This window comes from Dermacentor albipictus, chromosome 9 (genome assembly GCF_038994185.2).
Source record: "Dermacentor albipictus isolate Rhodes 1998 colony chromosome 9, USDA_Dalb.pri_finalv2, whole genome shotgun sequence".
Taxonomy (NCBI): Eukaryota; Metazoa; Arthropoda; class Arachnida; order Ixodida; family Ixodidae; genus Dermacentor; species Dermacentor albipictus.
This window is the reverse complement of record NC_091829.1, coordinates 30295745-30318860: the sequence shown is the minus strand read 5'-3', so window position 1 is coordinate 30318860 and position 23116 is coordinate 30295745. Positions and strand designations below refer to the sequence as shown.

Sequence of the window (23116 nt, the reverse complement as noted above, 5' to 3'; positions counted from 1 at the left end):
GATAGGTGGCGCCAGCTGGTGGCGCAAAGCTTAACCACACAAGCACAGAGCTAATTACTATATTCTGCTTAGCTGCTGGCGTAATTTTTCGATAGTGGCGTAATCGTGTTCCCAATTACGCCACTGCCAAAAAATTGCACGGGTGGCGAAGCAGGATATGGTTAGTTACTGCAGTTTTAGCTCTGCGTTTGTCTGGTTGAGCTCTACAACACCAGGCGGCTTCACCGCTCACGTTTACGCCCCGACCATCCGGTAATCCGCCCAAACCGCTCCCGTTTACCGGAATAGCGTACAAGCTAAACGTCTCTATTACTTCTGCTGTCACTGTGTGCATCTGCTCCTGCACTCCTCCTCTTTGCACGAGCATGTTTTGTTTTCGTATGTTCTGCAGTTAAACATTTTCTTTCTGCGAACTCGAACGTTCCGGCAGCGTCGGAAAAAAAGCTGAGGAAAGAACAAAAGGCGAGCTGCGCTGCACTGGGGCCTGGCAACTCTGGGAGCAAGACAAGGGCGCGATCTCTCCATTCCGCGGCGGACGAGAGGTAAACACACTTTCTCTGCAATCATTACGAAGAAACAGGCGCTATTATTACCAAACAGCTACAGCACAAAACGAAAGTTCTTTTGCGGTTGCTCCTTAATGTCTAACCTTTTCGGTTTAGCGCGGTACATTTTTTTTCCGAGGTGTTCTGCGAAACTGAAGCCACCTGTTGACTGTTGCCCATGTATTAACGGGACAAGTTGGGCGAGTTGGCATAAATTCATAATAGGAACAACGCGAACAAGACGAAGACGGAGACCGTCGTCGTCTTGTTCGCGCTGTTCTTATTATGAATGTATACCAACTCGCCCAAATTTCCGCGTTAATACAGTATTCTCCCATTCTGTTCCCATTGTGAATGTTGCTCGTGAGCCGATTGATTCCAGATGACACGCAGCCAGAGATTTTTTCTACGAGTAGAGAGCTTGCGATTTACATTTTCTGAAGCTATTTGAATGTTTGCTGCACAAAAACTGGTAACGCTGGAGAACATTCCGCTGACCAGTTTCTTGCTTGTGACATCACCACCTTTAAATATTCGTGAACATTGCACAAGAACAAAAAACGATAAATTATATAGCAGTCATCGTTTGTGTTTTGAATTGCGAAAAAGTTCGAGTTACAAGCGCTACATTCCAGGTGCGCTTCAGTTTTCAACTTGTGCCTAGGACAGAAATATTTTCGTCGCTTCGTCGCACTCTCAGCTTCTGTTTCGCTTCTATTTGTCATTTAATGATGACCATGCGGTATTCTAACAGGCTACTGGCTTACTCTTTTTCCCAACAAAAGCAATTTTCGAAAATTCGTGTATTCATCGCTCGAGTGGGTGTCACTATACATGCATTTCCAAAAGTAGTGTTATGCGCATCCAATTAAGGGTCTTGTTAAAAGTGAGAACAGGGCTATGCGGACATTCTAACGGGCTAAAAGCTTGTGTGCTTTTCGCGAAAACTAATTTTAGTAAATTCGTGCATCCTTCGGTAAAATGAGTGTTACTAGACGCTTATTGGAGAGGTTGTGCTGTGTGCGTCTAGTTACAGCCTTTTAGAGAAGGAACAATAGGGCTGTGCGGACCTGCTAACGGGCAGTAGGATTATGGTGTCTCCAGGAAAAGCGGCCGATTAAAGTTTTTTATGTAGAAGTGCGAGCAGGGCAGTGGAGACATTCTAGCGGGCTAAAGTCTTATGTTTTACCGCGAACATCAGTTTTTCCAAATGCGTGCATAGCTCGCTTAAGTTAGGGTTTCCATATGTTTATTTGCAGGCGTAGTGATCAGATCCGGCAGGTAAAGCTTTTTTATATATGTATGAACGGGGCTGTGAAGACATTATAGTGGGCTGTAGTCTTATGTCATATTACTGCGAAAAGCAATTTTCGTAAATTGTTGTATAGTTCGCCTAAATTAGGATTTCTATATGTTCATTTGCAGGCTTAGTGATAAAAATGGCCAGATAAAGCTTTTTATAGAAGTGTGATCAGGCCAGTGGAGACATTCTAGCGATCCATAGTCTCAGGTTCTTTCTGCGCAAGGTAATTTTCCCAAATTCGTGCAAAGTTTGCCTAAAGTAAGGCTTCTGTACATTTGCAGGCGTAGTGATAAGAACGAGCAGTTAAAGATTTTTGTAGACGTGTGAACAGGGCTTTGGAGACATTCTAGTGGGCTGTAGTCTTATGCTTCTTCCGCGAAGAACAATTTTCCCAAATGCGTGTATAGTGTCACTATATGTGCGTTTGCAGAGAGGTAGTGATAGGTGCATCCAGTTACATATTTTAAAGAAGTATGAATAGGGCTGGGCAGACATTCTAACGGGCCATAATGACACGTTTTTCCTATACAGAATTTTTCCTTAATTTATGTATTCTTCGTCTAAATAAGCGTCACTATATGTGCGTTTGCAGAGGTAGCGATAGGTGCGTGCAGTGACAGCCTATTAGAGAAGTAAGAACAGAGCTGGGCAGTCATACTAACGGGCCATAGGCTTATGTTTTTCCTATACAGAATTTTTCGTTATTTTATGTATTCTTCGCCTAAATTAGTGTCACTCTATGTGCGTGGGCTAAGGGATTGATAGGCGCGTCCAATTACAGCTTTTTGAAGAAATAGGAACATGTCTGGGAAGACGTCTAATCGTCTATAAGCTGATCTTTATTCCTGTACAGCAATATTTGTTAACTTACATATTTCTTGCCTAAATAAGTGTCACTATATGTGAGTTTGCAGAGGTAATGATAGGTGCGTCCAGTTACATCTTATTAGAGAATTAAGAAGAGGGTTGGGCAGACATTCTAATTGTCTATAAGCCTATGTTTCTTCCTATTCAGGATTTCTCGTTAATTTACGTATTCTTCTCCTAAATTAGTGTAAGTGTATGTTCCTTTGCAGAGGTAGTAATAGGTGCGTCCAGTTACAGCTTGTTAAAGGAGGAACAGGGCTGGGCAGACATTCTAACGGGCCTAGTGTTATTTTTTTTCTTATACAGGATTTTTAGTTAATTATGTATTCTTCGAATAAATAGTCATCACTATATGTGCGTTTGCAGAGGTAGGCATAGGTGCATGCAGTTACAGCCTATTAGAGAAGTAAGAACGGGGCACGGCAGACATTTTAACGGGCCATAGGCGTTTGCTTTTGCTATACAGGATTTTTGGTTAATTTATGTATTCTTCGCCTAAATAAGTGTCAATATATGCGGGTTTTTTAGAGCTAGTGATATGTCCGTTCAATTACAGCTTCTAGAGAAGTAAATACATGGCTCGGCAGACATTCTTATGGTCTATGTTGGTATATGGTCTATGTTAGGCTTATGTTGTATCCCATACGGGATTTCTCGTTAATTTATGTGTTCTTCGCCTAAATAAATGTCACTGCATGTACATGCCTTTGCAGAGGTAGTGATAGATGCGTCGAATTACAAATTTAGGAGAAGTAAGAACAGGGCTGCGCGGACATTCCAGCGGACAATAGGCTTCTGTTTTTTTATATACTGAACATTTCGTTATCATATATATTTTCTTCGCCTAAATAAGTGTAAATCTGTGTGCGTTTGCATAGGTAGTGGTAGATGCGTCCGATTACAGCTTTTTAAGAAGTAGGAACAGGGCTGGGCAGACATTCTAATGGGCTATAGGCTTACGTTTCGTCCTATGCAGGATTTTTCGTTAATTTATGTAGTCTCGCGTATAATAGGTGTCACTATAGGTGCGCTTACATAGGTAGTGATAGATGCGTCCAGTTACGGGTGGGTAAAGAAGTAGGAACAGGGCTGGGTAGACATTCGAATGGTCCATACGCTTATGCTTATTCATATACGGGATTTCTCGTTAATTTATGTATTCTTCGCCTGAATAAGTGTGACTGTATGTGCCTTTGCAGAGGTAGTGATAGATGCGTCCAATGAGAAATTTAAGAGTAGTAGGAACAGGGCTGGGCAGACATTCTAACGAGCAATAGGCTTATATTTTTTCATATACTGGATTTTTCGTTAATATATGGTTTCTTCGCCTAAATAAGTGTCTCTGTGTTTGCATAGGTAGTTGTAGAGGTGTCCAATCACAGCTTTTTAAGAAGTAGGAACAAGGCTGGGCAGGCATTCTAATGGGCTATAGGCTTACGTTTTTTCTCTATACGGGATTTTTCGTTACTTAGGTGTTCTTCGCCTAAATAATTAAGTGTCAATATATGCGGGTTTCTTAGGGTTAGTGATAGGGCCGTCCAGTTACAGTTTATTAGAGAGTAAATACATGGCTGGGCAGACATTCTAATGGTCTATAAGCTTTATTTTTGCCTATACAGAATAGTTGGTTAATTTATGCATTTTTCGCCTATGTGAGTGTCACTCCATGTGGGTTTGGATAGGTAGCGATAGGTGCGTCCAGTCACAGCTTTTTAGATAGTAGGAGCAGGGCTGGGAAGACATTGTAAAGGTCTACAGGCTTATGTTTTTTCCTATACAGGATTTTTTGTTATATTTATGTATTCTTCGCCTCAATAATTGTCACTGTTTCTGCGTTTGTTGAGGTAGTGATAGGTGCGTCCCTTGACAGCTTATTAGAGAAGTAAAAACAGGGCTGGGCAAACATTTTGCAGGCCATAGAATTATGTTTTTTTTCTATACAGGATCTTTCGTTTATTTATGCATTCTTGGCTTAAATAAGTCTCACGATATGTCCGTTTGCAGTGGTATAGTGACCGATGCGTCAAGTTACAGCTTTTTAAAGTAGAAACAGGGCTGGAAAGATATTCTGATGGTGTAAAGGCTTATCTTTAATCCCATACAGGATTTTTCGTTAACTCATGTATTCTTTGGCGAAATAAGTGTCATAATATGTGCGTTTGTAGAGGTAGTAACAAGTGCGTCCAGTTACAGCTTTTTAGAGAAGTAGCAACAGGTATGAAAAGACATTCTAATGGGCAATGGGCCTATGTTTTTTTCCTAAACAGGAGTTTTCGTTAATTTATGTATTCTTCGCCTAGATAGGTGTCACTTTATGTTCGTTTGCAGAGGTAGTGATAGGTGCGTCCAGTTACATATTTTAGAAAAGTAAGGACAGGGCTGGGCAGACATTACAATGGGCTATAGGCTCGTTTTTTTCTATACGGGATGGTTAATTAATTGACGTATTCTTCGGCTAAATGAGTGTCAATGTATGAGCGTTTGCAGCGGTATTGATAGGTGCGTCTACGTATAGCTTTTTAAATAAGAACAGGGCTGGGCAAACATTCTAAAGGGCTATACGCTTAAAGGTTTTTCCAATACAGGATTTTTCGTTAATTTATGTATTCTTCGGCTAATTAGGTGTCATCCTATGTGCGTTTGCAGAGGTAGCGATAGGTGCGTCCGGTTACAGCTTATTCGAGAAGTGAGAACAGGGCTGGGAAGACATTTTAACGGGCCATAGGCCTTTACTTTTTCCAATACAGGAGTTTCATTAGTTTATGTATTCTTCGCCTAAGTAAGTGTCAGTATATGCGGGTTTTTTAGAGCTAGTGATAGGTCAGTCCAGTTACAACTTATTAGAGAAGTAAATACATGGCTGGACAGACATTCGTATGGTCTATAGGCTTATGTTTTATCCCTTACTGGATTTTTCGTTAGTATATGTCTTCTTCGCCTAAGTATCACTGTATGTGACTTTGCAGAGGTAGTGATAGATGCGTCCAATTACAGATTTAAGAGAAGTAAGCGCAGGACTGGGCAGACATTCTAATGGTCTAAAGGCTTCAGTTTTTTCCTATGTTGGATGTTTCGTTAAATTGTGTAGTCTAAGCTATAATAAGTGTCCCCATAGGTGTGTTTACACAGGTAGTGATAGATGCGTCCAGTTACAGCTTTTTAAAGAAGTAAGAACAGGGCTGAGCAGACATTCTAATGGTCTATATGCTTATGCTTTTTCCCATTCGGAATTTTTCGTTAATTTATGTATTCTTCGCCTAAATAAGTGCCACTGTATGTGCGTTGGTAGAGGTAGTGATAGGTGCGTCCAGTAACAGCTTTTTAAAGAAGTAGGAACAAGACTGGGAAGACACTCGCATTGGCTATGGTCTGATGTATTTCTTGTACAGTACTTTTTGTTAATTAATATATCCTTTGCCTAAATAAGGGGCACTCTATGTGCGTTGACTAAGGGAGTGATCGGTGCTTCCAGTTAGAGCGTGTTAGAGATGTAGGAACAGGGCTGGAAAGACATTCTAACGCGCCATAGGCTTATGTTGTTTCTTATACAGGATTTGTCGTTAATTTATGTATTCTTTGCCTGTATAAGTGTCACTATATGTGCGTTTGCAGAGATAGCGATAGGTGCATCGAGTTACGGCTTCTTAGAGAAATAGGAGCAGGGCTCGGAAGACATGTTAATGGTCTGTAGGCTTATGTTTTTTCCCATTCAGAATTTTTCTTTAATTTATGTATTCTTCGCCTATATGAGTGTCACCCTAAGTGCGTTGGCTAAAGGAGTGATCGGCGCGTCCACTTACTGCTTTTTGGAGAAGCAGAAACAGGGCTGGGAAGACATTCTAACGGTCTAAAGGCTTATATTTTGTCTTATACAGGAGTTTTCGTTAACTTACGCATTCTTTGCCTAAATAAGTGTCACAATAGGTACTTTGGCAGGGGAAGTTATAGGTGCGTCCTGCTACAGCTTTTTAAAGTAGTAACAGGGCTGGGAAGGTGTTGTAAAGGTATATAGGCTCATGTTTTTTCCTATAAAGGATTTTTCGTTAATATATGTATTCTTCGCCAAAATAGGTGTCACTGTATTTGCGTTTGAAGGAGTAGTTTTAGGTGCGTCCATTCAGATTTTAGAGAAGTAAGAAAAGGGCAGGGAGGACATTTTAATGGTCAATAGGCTTATGTATTGTCTTACACAGGATGTCTAGTTAAATATGCATTCTTTACCTAAACAGGTGTCGATATATGTGCGTTTGCACAGATAGCGACAGGGGCGTCCACTGACAGCTTAATATCGACGTAAGAACATTCTGGACAGACATTTTATTCGTAAATAGCGTTTTGTTTTTTGCTATAGAGGATTTGCATTTTTATGTATTCTTCGCCTAAATAAGTGTCACTATATGTGCGTTTGCAGAGGTAGAGATAGGTGCATCCAGTTACAGCTTCTTAAATATGTGGGAACAGGGCTGGGAAGACATTCTAATTGTCTTTAGGCTTATGTTCCTTCCTATAAAGGATCTTTCATTATATTTATGTATTCTTTGCTTGTATAAGTGTCACTATATGTGCGTTTGCAGAGATAGCGATAGATGGATCGAGTTACAGCTTTTTAGAGAAATATGAGCAGGGCTGGGAATACCTTTTAATGATCTGTAGGCTTATGTTTTTGCCGTACAGGATTTTCCGGTAATTTGTGTATTCTTCACCTGTATAAGTGTCACTATATGTGCGTTGGCTAAGGAAGTGATTGGTGCGTCCATTTAGGGAGTTTCGGAGATGTAGGTACAGAGCTGGGAAGGCATCTTAACAGGCCATAGTCTTATGTTGTTTCCTATACAGGATTTTTCATTAACTTATTTATTGTTTGCCTGTATAAGTGTCACTATACGTGTGTTTGAAGAGGTAGCGATAGGCGCATCGAGTTACAGCTCTTTAGAGAAATAGTAGCAGTGCTGGGAAGAACTTTTAATGGTCTGTAGGCTTATGTTTCTTCCTGTGCAAGATTTTTCGTTAATTTATGTATTATTCGCCTAAATAAGTGTTACTGTAGGTGCGTTGGCAAAGCCATTGATACGTGCGTTCTTTCACAGCATTTTGAAGTAGGAACAGGGAAAATAGGAACAGGGCCGGGAAAAAATTCTAATGGTCCATAGTTATATGCTTTTTCCTATCAAGGATTTTCCGATAATATATTTATACTTCGCCTAAATAAGTCACTGTATTTGCGTTTGAAAAAGTAGTGATAGGTGCGTTCCTTTTTAGCTTTGTAGAGAAGTAGGAACAGGGCTGGGAAGACATTTTAATGGTCAGTAGGCTTATGTTCTTTCCTATACAGGATTTTTTTCTTAACCTATGCGTTCTTTGCCTAAATAAATGTCACTATATGTGCATTTGCAGAGCTAGTGACAGGTGCTTCCAGTTGCAGCTTTTTAGAGCAGTAGGAATAGGACCGGGAATACATTATAATGGTCTGTAGGCCTATGCTTTTTCCTATACAGAATTTTTGTTTAATTTATGTGTGCTGCCGCTAAGTAAGTGTCACTCAATGTGCTTTTGCAGAGGTAGTGATAGGTGAGTCTACTTACAGATTTAAGCAAATAAGAACAGGGCTGGGCAGACATTATAACGGGCCATAGGCTTATGTTTTTTCCTATAAACGGTTTTTAGTTGATTTACGTATTCTTCGCCTATATGAGTGTCACTCTATGTGCACTTGGAGAGGTAGTGATAGGTGCGTCCAGTTACAGTTTATTATAGAAGTAAGAACATTCTGGGCAGACATTTTATTGGTCAATAGCCTTATGTTTTTTCCTATACGGTATGTTCATTTTGATGCAATATTTGCCTAAATAAGTGTCACTATATGTGCGTTTGCAGAGGTAGTCATAGGTGGGTCCAGTTACAGATTTTTAAATAAGTAGGAACAGGCCTGGGAAGACATTCTAATGGTCTACAGGCTTATATTTTTTCCTATGAAGATTCTTGCGTTAATTTATGTATTCTTCGCCTAAATAAGCGTCATTGTATTTGCGCTTGTAGAAGTAGTGATAGGTGCGTCAACTTAGGTTTTTTGAGAAGTATGAACTGGGATGGGAAGACATTCTAATGGTGAATAGGCTTATGTTTTTTCCCTGTATGCATTTTTAGTTAATTTATGTATTCTTTTCCTAAATAGGTATCACTATATCTGCGTTAGCAGAGGTATTGACAGGTGCATCCTGTTACAGCTTTTGAGAGAATTAGCAACAGCTATGAAAAGACATTCTATTGGTCTATAGGCCTATATTTTTTCCTGAACAGGATTTTTCGTTTATGTATGTATTCCTCGCCTAAATTAGTGCCACTCTATATGCGTTTGCAGTGGTAGTGACAGCTGCGTCCTATTACAGCCTTTTAAAGCCGTAGGATTAGTGCTGAGAAGACATTGTTATGGTATATGGGCTTATATTTTTTTCCTTTACAGGATTGTTCTTTACGTATTCCTCGCCAAAATAGGTGTCAGTCTATGTGCATTTGTAGAGGTAGTGATGGGTGGGTCTAGTTACAGCTTTTTAGTGAAGTAGGAGCAGGGCTGGAGAGAAATTCTAAAGGGCCATAGGCTTATGTTTTTTTCCTATACATGATTTTTCGTTTTTTTATGTATTCTTCGCCTATATAGGTGTTACTCCGTGTGCATTTGCAGAGGCAGTGATAGATGCGTCCAGGTGCAGCTTTTTAAAGAAGAAGGAACAGGGCTGGGAAGACAGTTTAATGGTCAATAGGCTTATGTTTTTGAATACACAGAATTTTTCGTTAATTCATGTATTCTTTGCCTAAATATGTGTCAGTCTATGTGCCTTTGCAGAGGTAGTGACAGGTGCGTCCAGTCACAGCTTTTTAGATAAGCGGGAGCAGGGCTGGGAAGACATTGTAAAGGTCTACAGGCTTACGTTTTTTCCTATACAGGATTTTTTGTTATATTTATGTATTCTTCGCCTCAATAAGTGTCACTGTTTCTGCGTTTGTTGAGGTAGTGATAGGTGCGTCCAGTGACCACTTATCAGAGAAGTAAAAACAGGGCTGGGTAGATGTTTTACAGGCCATAGAATTATGTTTTTTTCTATACAGGACCTTTCGTTTATTTATGCATTCTTGGCCTAAACAAGTATCACGATATCTGCGTTTGCAGTGGTAGTGACAGATGCGCCAAGTTACAGCTTTTTAAAGTAGAAACAGGGCTCGTAAGACATTCTGGTGGTCTAAAGACTTGTTTTATCCCATACAGAATTTTTCGTTAACTTATGTATTCCTTGGCTAAATAAGTGTCCTAATATGTGTGTTTGCAGAGGTACTGACAAGTGCGTCCAGTTACAGCTTTTTAGAGAAGTAGCAACAGGTATGAAAAGACATTCTAATGGTTAATAGGCCTACGTTTTTTCCTAAACAAGATTTTTGGTTAATTTATGTATTCTTCGCCTAGATAGGCGTCACTGTATGTCCGTTTGCAAAGATAGTGGTAGGTGCGTCCAATTACAGATTTTACAGAAATAGGAACGGGGCAAGGAAGACATTCTAATTGTCTATATACCTATGTTTTTTGCTATACAGGATTTCTCGTTATTCTTTATATTCTTCGCCTAAATAAGTGTCCCTATATGCGCGTTTGCAGAGGTACTGATAGGTGCGTCCACTTCCAGATGTTAGAGAATTGAGAAAAGGGCTGGACAGATTTTCTAACGGGCGATAGGCTTTGTTTCTTTCTATACAGGATTTTTCGTTAACATATGCATTCTTCGCCTAAATAGGTGTCACTGTGTGTTCGTTTACAGAGGTAGTGATAGGTGCGTCCAGTTGTAGGTGCGTCCAGCTATAGGCTCATGTTTTTTCCTGCGCAGGAGTTTTCGTTAATTTATGTATTCTTCTAAATAAGTACCTCTCTATGTGGATTTCTATAGGTAGTGATAGGTGCGTCCAGTTACATATTTTAGAGAAGTAAGAACAGGGCTGGTGGGTTTCTCATGCGTTAGCGCCATGCGACATCGGTTCTTTCGTCAGTTAAGGAATAGCGATGTCATTGAGTGGATGGCTTAGGCTTCTGCGCAAACTGTAATTTCGCGCTTCATTGCAGCGTTTTACCACGTGTGAACACTGCTGTTTCTTGCCCTACCTGGCCAGTGGCCTCGCCATAATTGTCAATCTTCAAAGGCACTTTGAGGACCATCCTACTCAATTATATTTTCCAAGGTTATTTTTTTTCTACAAACTAGATAGTAACTCAATGTTTCAAACATTCAAAAATTCAAGTCAGCCGGGTTCCACCTCAAGGGCATTAACTCTAGTAAACGAAGTAAGTGTCACTGCTTTTGAAATGCTGCAAATTACGTACTATCTCGTAAATGCGCCACCAAGAAAATATATAATATTGCCAACTCACTGTTTATGGATTCACACTTCACTCACTAATTATTATAGTTGGTGAAACAGCCATATAAATGGAACAGGCCACTGGGAGGCTACATTTATGCTATGCATTGCGTTTCAGTGTCGGTGAGGAACAATGAAGCAAAGCGAAGGACAACCAAGGTGTTGCTTGGGGAATTTTAGTGAAGCGTCCGCCTAAATGCAGAGCAGTCAGTATCACTGAAGAATTCAGCGAGAAGAATGTAGAGGACTGTGACAACCATGACTGTCAAAACGTAATATATATGAGGCGTGGATCAACATTAATGGAGTAGGTGGCAGTAAGGCAAATTGAATTCACCCATTCTTTATCGTGGGAGTTTTAATGCTGTTTTGATTAAATGAAATAGTTTGCAGACCTGTTGCGGAGCACGCAGGAAGTTGTCTGTCGGGCTGGAGGAAGCAGCTGACGTATTTGTTGCAAACTGAGATCTCCGTGACAGGCACAAAGGTATGGTACGTGCAAACAATTGATCTTGGACTTTTGGGATAGCAGTCTCACTGGTATCATGCAACAAATGGACATGGTACTAAGGATGTGCGAATATTCGAAAATTTCGAATAATAAATTTAATATTTTCCTATTAAATTCAGTCTTCTACGCACAACTGATCACTATTCTTAAGGATTATTATACGTGCGAACCATTCCTAGTGAACTTTTAACATAGCAGTCTGATCGGTATCATTGATTGGTAATAATGCACATGATATTGAGGGTGTGCGAATGTCCGAAAATCTTGAATGACAATTTGGCTATTTTCCTATTGGATACAGTCTTCTATTGTAATCGTAACTCTTTCTTAGTACGAATAACTTTCGAATAATATCTCCAGTATTCTTAAATTGGTAACTGTGATCAAATCTAATATTCTAGCTGTACTTCAGTAATGTTTGTTTCCTCAGTCATATTAATCATGCAAGTGAAGTTACGCGATGGAGCAGGCTACGTAGTTCAAGGAGCCAGATTATACCGCCTTTGACAAATTAATATTGTCAAAGCTGATAAATAAACTGATATTTTGCCTTGGATATGATGTATTCAATGCTCTTGTACAACCTTTCGTTGATATCTCGTGACACGTATATTTTGACTCGTCAAACTGGAATGAGAAAGACATTGGTGTGAGTCGCTGCTGCTGTAGGTGACGGAGATGCCAGTCAATTTTCACAGCTTGTGTCAGAATGGTGGAAAAGCATAGTAAATAGAGTTGTTACAATAAACAATTAGTTTAATTTTGCCTCATGGTCTTGCTCTCTGAGAGCATCACCAACCGTGGTTATCATCAGCACCGTAGTATTCCAGTATACCTGTTTTAATGTAAACAAGTTCGTTAAAGATCGCCCCTGGTGGATATTGCAATTCTGTCTCATCAGCAATGTTACTTGAAGAGGCGCAGAGCATATACAAAACATATTGGAAAGTGGTATTATCTAACAAAATGTAGTGGCAAAGTGGTAATTTGTTATTTACCGAAATAAATGAATCAAGGTATGACAGGCACGAAATTACCTCTGGCTGCGCTATAACGTGAATGTAACTGTTTAGCGCGGTCAGTAAATCACTATGCTCAGGAAGACACGTAGGCTGCGATTTTCACTCTGGCCTTGGTATCACTCCCCAGGTCCACCTGGCTCCTGGAGCAGCGAGGTGAACAGCATCCGTCGCCGCATACGCATGTCAGGCCACATGTGACAGTTGCGAGCAACGTAGACGACATAGTGCTCCAGCCTTACCTGTGGTATGAACAGTCTCCGCGCAGCCGGCTACTCGACCTTGGACGTCGGTTGGCAGTGATGTCCAGCAGGGTGCAACCTTGTTCTGCATATTGAAGTACAAACCTATATTGTTTAAGTGGCTAGGCCGCTCATATTACAGTACGTTACAATATGCGCAGATATGTACGTTTTGATACGTTTTCACATTACTTAATGTCAGCAATGCGCCCTTTCCACAATATTTGCAGCCAACAATTCACAATCTGTGGCTGTAGATCTCGATGTAAACAAATGCACCACCTTGGTTAATCGGACGTGCTAGGATGCGGTGTAGGAGTTATTAAATCTGCGAAATGTCTAAAGAAGGTGTAAAAGGGATGCAAAAAGCGAGTTACAAGTGCGCAAATCAGCCACAATAAACTCCAAGGCAGCCCCGTCGGCAGAGGGCCCTCAGTGCGCCTTTAAAGGCCGCACTCTTGTTACATTAGCGTGCGTAGGCTTGCTCATCCAGTGCGACGTGCCTTCCAGGTGCGATATGCCACCCAGGAGAAACCAGCTGCGATCCACGAAACGCATAACCGATGCACGTTCGAGATGGGCGAAGCTGCACAAATCAACGGGCGAAAACCCCGGCCCCATTCCGAAGTGTTGCCGGCGACATGTGACAGCGGGCAGCAGAGCAAAGTGAAAAAGGCAGATTATAAACGAAAGCATGCTGTAAACTATTTTTCTCTTCTGAGCTGGACATTTTTCATCTAATCTTCTGCTTCGGAATGATTTGCTAGTACTGAATTTCATAAAGTACAATTGGGGGCACCATCACCGTAAATTAAAACGTGAACAATTCTGAAACTATTCAAACATATTGTTCCGTTTCAAAGTTCACCCGCGTTTGTAATCTAATTGAACTTAAGAGTCCAACACGAACGCTCGTGACTGCTACTCCATGCTTATAAAAAGCTGCATAGTAGATGATTACAAGCAATTACGTCAACAGGCATTCCACTCGGTACTTTCTGGTAATGTTGCTCTTTATGCTCTTGGTACAGGGATTGAAATGTTACAAATAACCGATTTACAATAAAAAAAGGCCTTTATGTTCACAGTATGAAATTTCTGGACTACCTATGAAATATTTCGTTAAGCTAGCTTGATGTGTGCCTTCAATCGGAGCAAATAAGAAGCACTCGTCTCTGTGTCTAATTTCAGATACTGTGCCAATTCATTACTTAGGCTTGTGCTTTTGAGAAACTTTGGCTGCCTTCACAAATCAGTAGTATGCCATTAACAGGCCAGTATTTGAAATATTCAGAGTTGTTTGCCGTTGATAAGACGGGTCATAAGATGGTTTATAGTTGTGCAGGTCACCGGACGTCAACTGTACGCACGTGCTCTCGCACGAGAACCTTCCGGCGTTCTAAGGTTTAGACAATGTCTCTTGGTCCAATTAGTATGTATGGTACCATTTGTATTCTTGCTTGATGAAGATGGTAATTGTGATTATTAGTATTTTTTCGTAGAGAGCTTAGGGCATGTTCTCATTTTTCGCGTGTTATGAGGCGTTGTATTTTGAGTGTCACATTCCTTTCTACCCCACATACGCATCATATGCCTTTTTTTGTACTTGTCGCCGTACCTTTTCATTAACAATGTAACGTCCCCCTTACACATTCCTCCGATAAGAAGCCTGCAAGGTACTGTGAATAAGTAACTAACTAAATAAATAAATAGCTCTATAGTTCTTTTAGATCCATGGTTGGCACCCCGTACGCTGCTCTAGGAACCAGTATTCGTAAATTTCCTCTTACCACTGAGCATAGAACCAACTGTCTATTGAACAATATGCAAATTCCTGAAAACCGAGTAAAACGAGCCACAAGCATTTTTTTTCTCCCTGAAGGTGTTGCCAGCCCTCTCACCTTTTCTTTTTTTTTTACATTTCCAGAGCAGCGTGCTCACCGTAAGCGGCTATGACGGCCAAAATCTCCCCACCACGGACTTGGAACGACAATCCGTCGATCGGTAACAACTTGGGGCGAGACCGCCGAACAGCCGTTGACTCAAGCTGGAGAAGTTCATCTGGAACGTCAGGTCTCGAACCTGCGTCAGAGTGGTCAGATTTATCGTCAGGACAACGAGGCAATCGACACCATTGCTCAAAATTTCAACAAACGCGTTGTTGTGCACACACACACACATAATAAAGACTCAAAACAGCGCTGGCCGTAAGGCCAGAAGAGGGCGACGATGGCGGCGTTTAGCGCCGATGACGTACAAGACGATTCACGCTTCGCGTACCACGAGTTCAACTAATAAGTATTTGCGGGGCAGATTTTCGGTAACCTCAGGAGAGTTTGGGACGGGTCATCGAAATAGAGCATCAGTAACACAGAGGATTACGAAGTTACCAAGTTGGTAATGGCAGAGGAAATGCAAGGAGTGAAACGTTGGCGGATGGCATGAATAGTCCAAAGAACGGAAAACCACGCACGACGGCAAAATGCGATGTTCAGGGCAGCGTATTATACTCGCTCTATGTGTTTTTCACCAAGTCGCCATGTGTCTCGGGACCCTTTTAACTCTGTGCTGCACAACGCAGATTCTGTATAGTGCGCCGTTTGAGACTTCGTAATTTAAATTCGCGCATCTGAAACACAAGTAGTGATATTAATTCATGATCACGTTAGCTTTACGTCCACTACATGAATGCATCTCCCAGCGATCTTTCTTTATCGCTATCCTGCGCCAGCTATTTCCAACTTGCGCCTGTGAATTTTCTCGTTATCCCATCTCGACTGCGCTTCGCTTTTCCTGGCACCCATTTTGTAACTATTACGGTCCACCGGTTATCTATTCTATGCATTGCATAGCTAGCCCAGCTCCGTTCTTTCTCTTAATGCCGATTACAATAGCGGCTATCCCTGTTTATCCTCGGATCCACAGTGCTCTTTTCCTGCATCTTAGTGTTACGCCTAACATTATTCGTCCCATTGCTCTTTCCGCGGTCTTGGGCTCGAGCTTCTTTGTCAACCTACAAGTTTCGGTCCCATGTGTTGTCACAGGTAGAATGCACTGATTGTAGACCTTTCTTTTCGGCGATAGTGTTACTCTCCAAGTGAGGACCTGAGAATGCCTGCCGTACGCACTCCAAGTCATTTTTACTCTTCTGTAGATTTCCTTCTCTTGATCAGTGTCCCCTGTGACTTTTGAGCTAGGTAAACGGACTCCTTCACAGACTCTAGAGGCGGACTTTCGATCCCGAACTTTCGTTTCCTTGCCAGGCTATTGATCGTTATCTATGCTTTCTGATGTTAATCTTCAACGCCGCTATTGGAATTTTTCTGTTAAGGTCCGCCATCGTTTGTTGTAATCCTTCCCCAGTGTTGCTGAACAGGACGTCGTCAGCAAACCGAAAGTTGCCGAGATATTGGCCGTTGATCCTCACTCCTAGGCCCTTTCCACTTCAATAGCTGGCGTACTTCTTCCATACATGCAGTGAATATCATTGGAGAAATTGTCTCCTTGCCTGACCCCTGTCTTGATAGGCGTCTTTCTACTATTCATGCGGAGAACAAAGGTAACTGTGGAATCTTTTCAAATCTTTCCGAAGATATTCCCGTATGCCTCCTGTACTCCTTCATTACGTAATATCTCCACGAAAATGCATTTGTTTCCGTGGAGATACCAGCAGTCATATGAAAGCCTTCTAGACAGGTTGATTGCACTCTGCAGATTTGTCTATTACCCCGATGATGGGGAGGAGAAGGATCCGTTGTAGAACATACCTTCCCGAAGCCAGCCTGGCTTCTTGTGTTACTGAAGTATTGGAAATTATCTTCGTGAATTGGCTGGAGCCAAGTGTCTGTTGTGATTAGATTAGGAATCTAACTACAAGCTACTGTGCTAGCTATCTTAACCCATTCCATTCACGACAAATGTGCCCTATATGGCAAGAAATAGAGGAAATTCGACGAATTCGATGTTCAGCTGTGTATGGGCACTACAGGGTTAAATACTCCCCAGCAATACTTGCTGTTCGAAGCGCACAGCAACACTGGCACAAACTCTGCAAAGTAAGTATTCGAAGACTTCAGCAACCTGAGGCCTCGTAAGCACACAACGAAGCCTGGTCCGACATGTTACTTCTACTGCCATTCACAGTGAATCTTGAAGACGTACCACAGGTTAAGTACGTTAAAAAAATCTCGCGATGACTTGTGCCGCGCGCCTGTCAACTGGCGCCTATCGATTGTGTAGCCGACCAAGATATCCATGCCGCAGGCATTTTGCGCAAGCTAAGCGATCGCCGTATGAGAATGAAGAGCCACTCCAATTCACTTACTTTAGCGTTTGCAACCAAACAAACTCGTTACGTAGGAAAAAAAAAAGGGATTTGCTTTCTCGTCTCCACGCATGTTCTGAACGTTAGTGTTTCTGGGGTTTACGCGCGCTATGGTAGTGTACGGTATTTGGCCAGTTCAACGTTCGAGCGTTCGCGCACGCTAATAGGAGCATTGTCGAATGTCGCGGTACCCACGATTCCCGCTTCAGCGTGAATTCTCACGATAGCTGCGCTCTGACTCTCGTTGATAGCCAGCAACTATTGTGGTGAGCTTGCGCTTTTTCTCAACTCTTGAAACGTTAGTAACGAGCATATACCGCGTCCAGTTTCACAGCTCGGTCGGCAATTCCGGCGCCCGTAGGCCAGCGAGACTCGTCGGCATAGCAACAGCGAAGTATTTGTTAATGAATTGTCTTGGCTTGGATGTGTATGGCGCGAGGCACCACACGGCGGTCTGTTTTGTAGCGTCTTCCTAACGTTCGCGTTCCTGTATGGTAAACGTCTTCAAAGGACGCACAAGGTAACGTCCCGCAAATGTGATTACGTTTAACGTACGTAAGACGACGAAGGCTATTCGAAAACCGTTTAGTATCGCATGTACTTTCGTGCTGTTTTGTAGTTCTATCGCGTACTTTTCTCTTGGAATGAACGGATGTGCCCTTGTACTCTGCCGAAGGCTTCCTAAAAGCTGTTCCAAATGTTCTGCGTCTAAAGTCTGGATTGTCTCTCTCTCTCTCTCTCTCTCTCTCTCTCTCTCTCTCTCTCTCTCTCTCTCTCTCTCTCTCTCTCTCTCTCTATCGCTCGAGCAGCTATAACCGCCTTTCGGCTCTTACAAATGTTGTTCAGTATGTAGGAGTCGCCGCTAAGAGGTTCTGAAACTGCTTTCATGCTAGTGTTAATTTTGGCATGCGTACTTGCGATATACTTTGGGTTCCCTACGACTTTTTTTTCGGTTAATGGGATTTCGTTTTTCTGAAGCACAATCGTTTTGTGGCAATTTCGTCACTTTGACGAGTGCGCCCATGTAGACTACATCAAGAAAGCTGAGAATGTCAGTCTGGAGGCGGTGTACTCGTGCGTGCGCGTGCTGTTCTACATACCCAGAGAAATGCTTTGCCTCATGTAAGAATGTTTGCTAGCTTAGAAATAAAGTTGTCTTGAATTATAACGCCATGTGCGTCTAGTCTCGCTTACTAATGATGCCTTCACTACCTACAAAATAAAGCATAAATACTTACGTTGCCGTGTACATCCGTTTTCTTTCAGCGTGAACAAAATAGCACCAATCAAGCGGAGGGGGCAACTAAATGAATTTTATCCAAGGGAGATTGGGCTTCATCATAAAACGAACTGAATAGCGTCTTATCACCGCATATTACAGCGCTACCAAACTGAATCACGGGTTGCAATATAATTGAAGCGTGTAGAATGGTTTTAGTGCGTTAGAGGCAAGACTTACACTACGCCGCGGCAGTGGACGACGAAGAGTAGCGTCACCGCGCAGCCAGCCTGACTGGCGGCTTCCTGTGCGCATAAGCATGGCCAGAGCGGGTTGGAGCACGTCTTATCTCGTCGGCAGAATGAACTGTGAGAGCATAGGCCGCGATAACAGCCTAGCTGGCCAAGCTACTGGTGTAGAAAAAAACCGTGTACCGTGTGCCGTTCCGGTAGCCGAGTGGCTTGAGTGTTCAACTCGTGTCCTTGAGTACGGTGGTTCGATTCCCGCTGCCTGCGTCGCTGTGGAAAAAAAAAAAACAGCGATACGGGTGTCGAGGCTCGAACTGTCGTGAGGACGGTGGTTCGAATCCCGGTCGCTGCATCGCTGGAAAAAAAAAGACAGCGATGTGGATACCGGGGCTGGAAGTGTCGTCCCTCAAGGGTCGGGGTGGACGCGACGCTGGGTCCCGGACCACAGAAGGCCACCTGCATCCTAGTACCGGCGTAGCATGGCCAATGCGCGGATTGTAGGCGGTGCGCATGTCGGCACAAGGACGCAGATAGCCTCCGGCGGTTCCGGCACCCAGCTGTACGCCCTGCACACCCAGCTGTACCGGAATGTGGCGGATAAGAGGGAGTTTTGTGTCATGGTGCACATCATTTCCTCTCGCTATCCCCCGGGTATCCTAAGAGGGTGGATACCTGTTGCTTTTGTGGGAAGTGCGGAGGACACCCCACGGAGAAGCGTGACCCCACGCGAAAGAGATCACACCACACCCCTACAGAAAACCAACCCGCAAAAGAAGAGAGCCCCCCCACAGCAAACCTCGCCGCGCACCCCCCCCCCCCCCCACCGCTATTTTGCCGCGCGACCTCTTACAGGTCGCGCGGCAAACGTTCAGGAGAGGCCCGCGTTTCGCCGCGCGACCTGTAAGAGGTCGCGCGGCAAAATGGCGGTGGGGGGGGGGGGGGGGGGTCGGGGTGCGCGGCGAGGTTTGCTGTAGGGGGGGGCTCTCTTCTTTTGCGGGTCGGTTTTCTGTAGGGGTGTGATCTCTTTCGCGTGGGGTCTCGCTTCTCCGTGGGGTGTCCTCCGCACTTCCCACAAAAGCAACAGGTATCCACCCTCTTAGGATACCCGGGGGATAGCGAGAGGAAATGATGTGCACCATGACACAAAACTCCCTCTTATCCGCCACATTCCGGTACAGCTGGGTGTGCAGGGCGTACAGCTGGGTGCCGGAACCGCCGGAGGCTATCTGCGTCCTTGTGCCGACATGCGCACCGCCTACAATCCGCGCATTGGCCATGCTACGCCGGTACTAGGATGCAGGTGGCCTTCTGTGGTCCGGGACCCAGCGTCGCGTCCACCCCGACCCTTGAGGGACGACACGTCCAGCCCCGGTATCCACATCGCTGTCTTTTTTTTTTTCCAGCGATGCAGCGACCGGGATTCGAACCACCGTCCTCACGACAGTTCGAGCCTCGACACCCGTATCGCTGTGCTTTTTTTTTTCCACAGCGATGCAGGCAGCGGGAATCGAACCACCGTACTCAAGGACACGAGTTGAACACTCAAGCCACTCGGCTACCGGAACGGCACACCGTACACCGTTTTTTTCTCGACCAGTAGCTTGGCCGGCTAGACCGTTGTTGCTCGCCTATGCTCTCACAGTCGATGCAGCCGACCAGATAACACGTGCTCCATCCCCGCGCTGACCACGCTCATGCGTAAATTAACGGTGCCGTGCCTCTAATGCAGCCGAACCATTAAACACGCTTTAATTGTAATCCGTGATGCAGTTTGGTAGCGCTGTGCTGTGCGGTGAAAAGGCGCCGTTCAGTTACTTTTATGAGCGGACCCCCGTCTCCGTTTGAACGTGGACAAGCGCTAAAATGTCACGAATGAACTGTTCTGCCAACGAAAACTCATGTACACCGCAACGTAAGTACGAATGTGCTAGTTTGTAGGTAGTGAACGGATTAGCCCTTATATTCGCATCATTCACGAGGAAAACGAATGGAGAGAACACATGCACGGCCTTCATTCAAGTTTATTTTGAAATTTCTAAACATTGTTACACAAATCAAAGCATTCCTATGGGCGGGCCCAAACGCACACAAAACAAATCGAGAGAATGCCGTAGGTGCAATTTCAGGGTTGTTTGCGGCACATGCAAGGCAAACAGTATGCATACTCTGCGTGTAGTAGTAAAACCACCACTAATTACGAACTATAGTTCGGTGACGCCAGCAGCCATGAATATTTCGATGTGTAATACGCGCTTTCATAGCTGCAGAGCAAGAAAAATGCAGAGCAAGGTGGTTCAACCCTGCTCGACATCCTGGCCAAACCATATTCAATGAGGAGCATCCGGCTGCACGGAGACACTGAGTGTTCTTTCCACCGGCTAGCCTGGAGCACACTGTTGCCTGCGTTTTTATAGACGAACTAATCTTCTCTAGTTTACACGTGCGCACATGTACACTACCTGTAAACATATCGCAATGACGAAAATGCGTTGCGGAATGTCACAAAAAAAGAAATGACGTCGAATAAGTCACTTAACCGCTACTGGGAATCGGTACTATATCGCAAGTACGCACGTCAAAATTAACGATGGCAGGGACATCAACACAGTTTCACGTCGTCTTAGCGGCGCCTGATAAATTCTCAGGACCGCAAGGGCCGAAAGGCGGTGGCTGCAAGAGACGGAAACCTCGATTCCCGAGGCAGAACATTCGGACGAGCGTCAAGGAAGCCTGGGGGCTAAGTACTGCGCTGAGCTGTTCGTTCCAACGGAAAAAAAGAATGTGGCTCGCCCGAGAAAAACAAAGAAAAGCTGTAAAGTACGTGCGAGTATTCAAGTGGCTCTTCCTTCTACGGAGATCGCTTAACCTCTGACGGCACGTCAGTTCTGACGTCACGAGCACCTCTTCCTGCAACACAATACACGGGCGCTAGTTCAGGCGGCCGCGTTACAAGCCATCTCGAAATTTTTTTTTTTGATGTACTCAATCTGTGGTACGCGTTCAAGATGCGCCGTGAATGTTGCAGAAGTCACGTGCCTCACTCCAGGTTTCGTCCTCCTCTGCTGCAGCTTTCGAACACTTCGACGAGCTTGCTGTTCACATCCAACAGCACTGAAGCCAACAGTACTTGGGGAGTATAACCCTGCAATGCTCAAGCACGCTTCTACGTACGCAGAATTTTCTCCATTTCACGCCATATGGAGCGCAAATTTCTGCCGAAGATAGAATTTGTCAGCAAAGGTAATTAGCACCGTAGTTAGCAATTCGATTCCCAAGCTACTCAAAATTGACACTTGGCTCGACAGCGAATTAATATCGCTACTTCTGATTCACGTGCACAAACTTGAATTTTGAAGTCTCAAGCTGCGCAGTATACAGAAGGTGCGTTATGCATTACAGCGTTACAAGGGTCCCGAAACACCTTAGTGGCTTGGGGGGAACACAATACACAAGCAGCATACGCTACTATGAACGCCTTCGCCAAGTTTTGCAGTCGCACGTGGTTTTGCGTCCTTTTAAGCTATTCATGTCATCCACCGACATTCCACTCCTTGCCTTTCCTCTGCCTTCTCCAACTCGATAACTCGTTAAGCCGCCGTGTTATCGGTGCTCCATTTCGACGGCCCGCCCCAAACTATCCTTAGGCTACTCAGACTGTACCCCGCGAACACGTATAGTTAGTTCGACTAGTGGCATGTTAAGTGCGACTCGTCTGGCAGGTCCTGGGTGTTATGCGTCGTCGCCGTCGTCGTCTTCCGGCCTGGTGGCCAGCGGTGTTGTCATTCTTTATTTTTGTGTGTGCCTAACCACGCGTTCCTCGGAATTTTCAGCCGTGGTTCGAACGGCCGCCTTCCTCGTCGTGACGGTAAACGTGGCCGCTCTGACGCAGGTTTGCCACCTGGCGTTGCAGCTGAACCTCTGCAGCTTGGGTCAGCGGCTCTTCGGCGGTCTCGGACCAGGTTGCTTCCGATCGATGGATTTGTCGCTCGAAGTCCGTGGTGGGGAGATCGTCGCCATCTCTCCCACTTCCGGTGAGCACGCTGCCCAGGATCTGGAAAAAAAAAAAAACAAAGATCGAGAGGGCTGGCAACGCCTTCAGGCTGAAACAAATTCTCGTCGCGTGTTTTACACAGTTTCCAGGAATTTGCATACTGCTCGACAAACAAACGATGCTACGGACAGTGTGTAGAAGATATTTGCGGACTCTGGTGCATAGCGCCGCTTACGGAGCGTTGACCAAAGTATCTAAATATAGTATCATTTTTTATTTATTTGATTATTTACAACACCTTAGAGGCCTCTCATCGGAGTAATGTGTATGGGAGGCTTTACATTGTTGATGAGAAGGTATGGTGGCAGGTACAAAAAAAATAATGAAAAATAGAACGTATATGATACACAATGTCCCGTAAAAAGCAAACTGACACTCGAAATACAA

At 43.9% G+C, this 23116-nt stretch overlaps 1 protein-coding gene and 1 long non-coding RNA gene across 3 annotated transcripts in view; one reads left to right on the top strand and one right to left on the bottom strand.

Annotated features, from left to right (window-relative positions):
• The first annotated feature begins 356 nt into the window (after positions 1-356).
• On the top strand, positions 357-22698 carry LOC135917957 (uncharacterized). 2 transcript variants are annotated; one of them, XR_010569478.1, is made up of 4 exons: positions 357-542; positions 11509-11607; positions 12776-12984; positions 14815-15706. It is a non-coding gene; the product is annotated as an uncharacterized lncRNA (long non-coding RNA). The 2 variants fall into 2 exon arrangements; XR_011508769.1 differs by lacking the exon at positions 357-542 and adding an exon at positions 22568-22698 and having other exon boundaries at positions 11250-11607; positions 14815-17731.
• Positions 22621-23116, bottom strand: part of LOC135917971 (uncharacterized) — a 67779-nt gene continuing 67283 nt past the window's right edge. Inside the window, exon 14 of the mRNA XM_070526242.1 lies at positions 22621-22729. The gene's annotated coding sequence lies outside the window, so the exon portion shown is untranslated. The remainder of the gene's footprint in view (positions 22730-23116) is intronic.